The following is a 7,052-nucleotide window of genomic DNA, read 5'->3' as shown; positions in this document are numbered from 1 at the left end:
TTTCATAGTCTGTAGTATGTCTTTGCACTCTTTTAAAAATAGTAATGTCTAGTTTTAGAATTACTGGATGCATTGCTTAAGAAATCCACTTGCAAGACTTCTGGTTTAATGGTAAGGGCCTAAAGTCAGCTTTTACTCATCCTCCTGAAAAGCATGTGTGATATTGAAAAATAAATGCTTTCTCTACTTCATTCAGTGAAACTAGAACAAAAGTGAAGCACAGACCAAAATATAGGTCAAAATAGAACCAAATAATGGTGAATACCAAGCCAGAGGTACAAGAAGAGAAAGAGAGCATACACTTGTGGTTACAAGCAGAAAATGCAAAGAAAATATTTCAAATTGAGGAGCCTATCACAAAATGGAATATCTAAAGCTCTCTTTGTAGTGGTGGGAATTGTATGCAGAGATTAGGTTGGGAATTTCCCTGTGATTAATTGTGACTGAAAAAGGAACAGCAAAGACTGACTATAGTTTTAAGACATAGTCTGTCAACAGGGATGGATAGAGAAGGTACACTGTAGTCTGGGAAGAGTTAAAGATTGAAAGAACATACACAAAACTGGGTCATAATGGAAATTCCAATCAAAAGGAAAGTGGGATCTGCCCTACACCATGAATTATACGCAGATAGCTTAAAGGAAAAACTTGTCTCCCCAAATGGTGAGTTTAAAAAAAAAAAAGATTTGTCACAGGATATAGTCAAAGATATAAGAAAAATGAGTAAGGAAACAGTAGCAACATTTGATGAATGAAAAGTATCACTCCCCAGAGATATACTACTACCAAGTTAATAGAAATTGTGGTCAAACACTTCTTAATTAAACAATTGCATATATGAAATAGCTGACTCTATGAAATGAGAGATTTAAGTACATATGAAAGAAAGTTATTTGAGACAAAAGACAAAATTTTAGTTGGCAGAAATCAAGTGAAAGGAAAGAAATCAAATAATTACAGAAATAGAAAAATTGGAAGCAGTATGTTTGGAAGAGAACATAGAGGATGGGAATAAAAGGGTAAGAACAATAGAAAACTAGGATACAATTGAGATAGAAAATGATGGATATTGAAGATAAGGAAAGGGAATTGGAAACACATGTTTCTCAAAGAAGAGAAATAAGGCAAAACAACCGTTTACTAAAACTTTCTAGAAATAAATGATGATCTTAATTTACAACTTAGAAGGACATGCTATGTCTCAGGAAAAACTGATAAAAACAATATCTACAATAACAATTTAATAAACAACTGAGTACATACATTTTTATTCAAAATTTATTTTTATATAGGCAAACAATTATTTAAAAAACAAGATTGAAGAAAAGACTGATTTACATTAATTTCAACAAAAGCAAAAATAAAATAGTTAGGAATATATTTAATAAGTGTGTGGTATCTAGATGAAGACGATTTTTTAATTCTCTGGAAGGAGCCATAATGACAGAATTAACATAAAATAGGAACATCTAAAATCATAAGTACTAGTTCTCCAGAGGTAATCTATATATTTTATGCAATCTATAGTTAAAATGAAGACAACAAAACTGTAACCAGCTAATAATAATGTTAATGTAAAATATTCAAGATTTATAATAAAGTACTAGAGATGAATAATGAGAGGGAACTAGGTCTGCTAGATGTTTATATAAAATTGGCATATGAGTAGAGACAGATAGATGGGATCAAATTAAATATATCAGAAGTAGAATCAAATACATACCACTATTTATTTCATAATTAAAGTAACATTTCAAAACACCAGGGATAAAAGAGTGATGTCAGTACAAGTTTGGGAACAATTGATAGTCATCTGAAAAAAGTGCAAGTTGGATTCATACCTTATCACAAATTTAATCAATATGAATCAAAGATCAGTGGTTAAAAAAAATTTGGTTAACCTGACCAAGCTATGGGAATGTTAAGGAGTAATAGATGAAGAAAATGTTTCTAAGTACCTCATTAAACTCAGAAAATACAAAAGTGATAAATTAGACTACATAAAACATAAAAATTCAGCATAAGGAAGCCCCCATAAATCAAAACCAAAGAATAAACAGGAAAAATACTTGAAATTCATTTAGCAAAATGATGAGTGTGCCAACTTTCTCAATAAATAAGCATCACTGTGCATTGATAAGAAAATGACACCATAGGAAAATGAAGAATAAACACAGAATACCTAAAACAGAAAACATGAAATGTTCTTAAATGCAAAAGATGGTCAACCCAATAAATATGAGAAGCCTTTGACATATAGATGGTCAACCCAATAAATATGAGAAGCCTTTGACATATAGCAAAGTGTTTGATAGTATTCAGTTGGTGAGAATGTGAGAAAACAAACTCATATTATGCTTAAAGAAGTGTGAATTCCATCCCTACAGACTCTGTCTAAAGGGATAGTTAAAATATTTATCAAAAGTAACATAATTATATATCTATATTCACCTGCTTACAAAAAGATTGGCAACAGACTGAATCTCATTGGTAGTGGAGTGGTTAAATACATGTAAACATATCTACATAATAAAGTAGTGTGTAAGAATTTTTTCATCTTTGAGGCAGAATTGACAAATAAAATTTTAAGATTTAGAGTGTACATCACATTGATTTTATATGCATATGCATTGTGAAAGGATTTCTCCATCTAATTAGTCCAAGCCTCTTTCTTATAAATTTGTTGAGAATATTTAAGTTCTACTCTTGGCCAATTTCAACTGTATAGTGTTAATCAGTGTTATCAACTTAGTCACCATGCTTTCCATTATATCATCAAATCTTATTCATTTTACAGTTGAAAGTTTGTACCAGTTTACCAATCTCAACTTATTTCCCGATTCCCAGCCTCTGACAACCACTTTACTATTTTGCTTATGAGTTTGACTATTTCTTAAGGTTCCACATATAAGTGATATCATGCAATATTAGTCTTTCTCTGACTTATTTCACTTAACAGAACACCCTCAAATATCTCCATGTTGTTGAAAAAGGCAGAGTTTCCTTCTTTCTCATGACTGAATAAGATTTCATTGTGTATATATTCCATATCTTTATTCATTGACAGACACTTAGGTTGTTTTTCGTATCTTCACTGCCATTTTGAGTGCTATGTAGCTTTTAAAAACTGAGGAATAGATACAAAATAAGTAAAGTAATTCCTCATTTTTTAAAAAGGCTATCTGTAATTTAAAATAGCAGCAATAATCTAACACAAGATAAGTCTTAAGAAAATAGCAAAGATACTGATATTAACGTTTCACCCAGTTTGTTCACACCTACCTACCACATCCCACACTCAGCCTCTGTCAACCACAAATCTGTTCAGTGTATCTATGAGTCAATGAATTTTTTTTTTCTTGATTTCACATATATTTGTCTTCTAGCTTCTTTCACTTAAGCATAATGCCCTCAAAGTCCATCCATGTTGTTGCAAATGGCATGATTTCCTTCTTTATTATGGTAGAACAATATTCTGCTGTATGTATGTATATACACCATATTTTCCATATGTATTCACCCACCAATGATGAATTTCCATGTTTTGGCTATTGTAAATAATGCTGCAGTGAATTTGAGATGCTTAAATCTTTTTCAAGTTAGTGTTTTCATTTTCTTTGGATAAATACTCAGAGGCAGAATTTCTCAATCCTCTTTTCCATAGTAGATACATCAATTCACATCCCCACCAAAGATGCACAAGATTTCCCTTTTCACCACATCTTTGCCAAGGTTTGTTGTTTGTTGTCTTTTTGAAAACAACCATTTTGACAGGTGGGAGGTGGCACCTCATTGTCATTTTGATTTGCATTTCTCTAATTAGTGTTGTTGAACAACCTTCTCATGTACCTGTGTTTTCTCAGAAAACATTTTAATGATAACTTCTCAGCTTCAGTCTTCTAGGACAAGGCAAGTCATAAAAATCAGTTCTCAAACTTAAAGTGTGGTTACTAATTCTCTTTGGGGTCTCTCTCTTCTCTCCCTTTCCCTCTGTCCTTTCTTCCATTTTCTTTTTCACTCTTTTTTTCCTTTCTATTGTTCTTTTGTCCTGTCCCCCTCCACCTTCATTATTTCCTTTTTACTTGGACTGTCAACATAGAAACTGACCCCCAACATAGAAACTTCTTTCTCATGCTTTGCTTGATGATAAATTTATTCTTCCCTAACCTTTCACTGAGTACGTAGCCCTTTGCATTCCTCACATAAAGTAAGCATTTTGATTCCCCACTTCCTTCTCTCCAAAGGCCATAGATTTGGTCATCTTCTTTCTCTGCAGTAATTACAGCCCAACCTTTCATTACTGCTTGAGGTCTAATGTCACTCTTGTGTTCAGCTTCTACTTAAATTTGGTGACTCTGGGGACTTTCCTTTCTCTGTTTGAGCTTTGCTAGTCAAAGCATATTTATTACACCTTAGCCAGTGTTTCCAGGTTTTTGATAGAGTGAGGTCTTAGGTTATCTAGTTTGCCATACAGTGAAAAATAGTTGTCAACATATCTTTGAAGTGAGCTAATGATGTTAGCTTTGAGTCTAACACTCTAGAGTGTTAGTGTGATGTCTTTTTGAAACAGTTGTACTAAGTTACACTTAATGTGTTTTATTCAGCTCTGTTTTAACTTTGTACTCCTTGGCATTGTGTTTATTTACTCACATTGTTTTGATCTCATATTTAAAGAATCTTGAATTTTAGTTATGTGTTTTTAGTCTTTTGTTTTAATAATTTGATAAAACCATATAATATTCAAGCTATACAAATAACTTGATTCTTCTCTGGAAGCGTTGCTATACTTTGTTAAACTTTAAATTCAAGTTGCTGCCTTTTTCTCTTCTTGGAACTATTCATATTCATAATTTTGTTTTATGCCAAAGTACAAGTTTTAATGAGAGAATCTTAATCTGAATTAGCTTAATGTTATTAATGTACTCAACTAGAGAGATTTACATAGGGTCAGTTAAAAAGAATAAAACTGCTATATCATGGTGCATAATTTGCAGCTTTTGATAGCACTGGAAAATAACATTAAATCAGTTCCTTATATATTTCTAAATTTATAACTGTGTTGTAATAGTAAAGCTATTTGAATAAGGAAAAATTACTTTTAATATAAATTCAATGTGTAACAATAGCAAACTTATATTACACACTTACACTAACTGTATGTGGCATTGTTTGAAGTATTCTACATATGTTCATGTATTTAGCACACATAACAGCTGCCCCGTGAAGCAGGTATTATTAATCTTCCAAATTTACAGTTGTGAACACTAAGAATGAAGTAAAGTTGCTTGGTCAAGGTCACCTCGCTGGTTAAAGTAGAACTGAGAGACTTGTACTGTCTGTATCCACAGCCTAGCACCTTAACCACATTACATTCTTTCCTTTTCTCCTGTTGCAAAACATATCATCTATGATTGATATGATTTAGACTTTACTGGATATAATGTATTGAACGGGTATTGCCAATTTGAATTCTCAGCCTATTTTTGGGGAAAACATATTTTTCCTATAGCAAGTTCATGTTCAAACTTGTTATAAAATATCAACTTCCTTAATTCTTTAATGATATCCATATTTTCATTTTACTAAGAGCTTGATAAAACTGTTTCAAAACATGAATTTTAGCTTGGCTTATTTTTCTTGCTAAGTTTCTTCAAATTGGTTGGTTTAGATTTTATAAATCCCGTTACTTAGAAAATGTAGATCTAAGAATATATTTTAGATTTATGGGCTTAGTATTATAGACTTAGAATGAACAGTAGAGATTCTCTTGTATAGCTGTTTATTTTTAATTAGCAGATAAGGAAACTGAGGCCCAGAGAAATGGACTCTACATAACAGCTGGAAACCTCTGTCTTCTGGCTTTTAGCACAGTAGAGTCATCTCTTTAGAATGTAACAGCAGGTTTTACATTCTAAATTTGGTTAGTAAGGAAAAAAAAGAACAAGCTATCTTTTAAAATCCCCATAGGAAGGAATGTACTACTGATTTCTGTTCCTTTAACATGGAAACACTTGGGTGTTTCTTTCGGGGAATTCCAGTTTATTTAGTTGGCCAATGTTTTCCTTAGAATATGCTGTCTATTCTATTGTTACAGTAGGGTATAACAAAGGGCCTGAAAATCTCAGTGGCTTAATGCAGTTGGTTTGATTTTGCTTGCATTTTAGTTCAATGTTGGGTTGGTGGCTCTATACCAAGTGATCGCTCAAGGGACCTAGATTGCTTCCATCTCGAGGTCATATCATCTCACCATTTTGTGACCTCTAGGGCACTCTGGCATCATTTTGGCAGAATAAGAAGAAAGCACAGATCATTAATGAGGTGTCAGGGAGTTGGGCCCAGCGTTGGCCTTTATCCCTTCCACTCATGTTGCATTGTCCAGAGATCAGGCACGTGGTTCTGCCTGCATGCAGCAGGATTTAGGTCTTATCATCTTTCCAGGAAGATATTTAAATGATTTGGTAAATTTGTAACATTATTTAAGCTGATGCTTACATTTACAGACCATACTGTACAAAAACTAATTGTATTTTGTGCTTAGATGGTGAGTTGTGTCTGACTCTTGTGATCTCATGGACTGTATCCCACCAGACTCCTCTGTCCATCGGATTTCCCAGGCAAGAATACTGGAATGAGCTGCAATTTCCTTCTCCAGGGGATCTTCCAGACCCAGAGATTGAACCCATGTCTTCTGTTTGGCAGGCGAATTCTTTACCATGAAGGTTGCTTGGGAAGTCACCAAAACATGCAGTGCTTCATGAATTTGCCTGTCATCCTTGTACAGGGGCCATGCTAATCTCTGTATCACTCCAGGTTTATAATATGTCCTTTTGGCACTTGAATAATCCTCTGCATTGTGAGATGCTCAGGCTTTTAAAGGTATGCAGAGATGACAGTCATTTTTTCCATCTTACACGCACTGCAAGGGGAATATTTATTATTACTCTTTGGATTCTTTCTGTTTTACTGAATAATTTCAGTAACTATTAAAGGAAGCATTGGCAACAAAAAGATTTTTTAATGGTATAAATCTGGTTTTTAACAGGTTAACAGAA

General features: G+C 33.2%; 1 pseudogene; it reads right to left on the bottom strand.

The window, feature by feature from the left end:
• Positions 1–6,736: 6,736 nt before the first annotated feature.
• LOC136173853 (U6 spliceosomal RNA) lies at positions 6,737–6,834 on the bottom strand (annotated as a pseudogene).
• Between the last annotated feature and the right edge of the window lie 218 nt (positions 6,835–7,052).

The sequence above is a fragment of the Muntiacus reevesi genome, chromosome 8, assembly GCF_963930625.1.
Source record: "Muntiacus reevesi chromosome 8, mMunRee1.1, whole genome shotgun sequence".
NCBI classification, from domain to species: domain Eukaryota; kingdom Metazoa; phylum Chordata; class Mammalia; order Artiodactyla; family Cervidae; genus Muntiacus; species Muntiacus reevesi.
The sequence above is the reverse complement of the archived record's forward strand: the minus strand, read 5'-3'. Positions and strand labels throughout refer to the sequence as shown.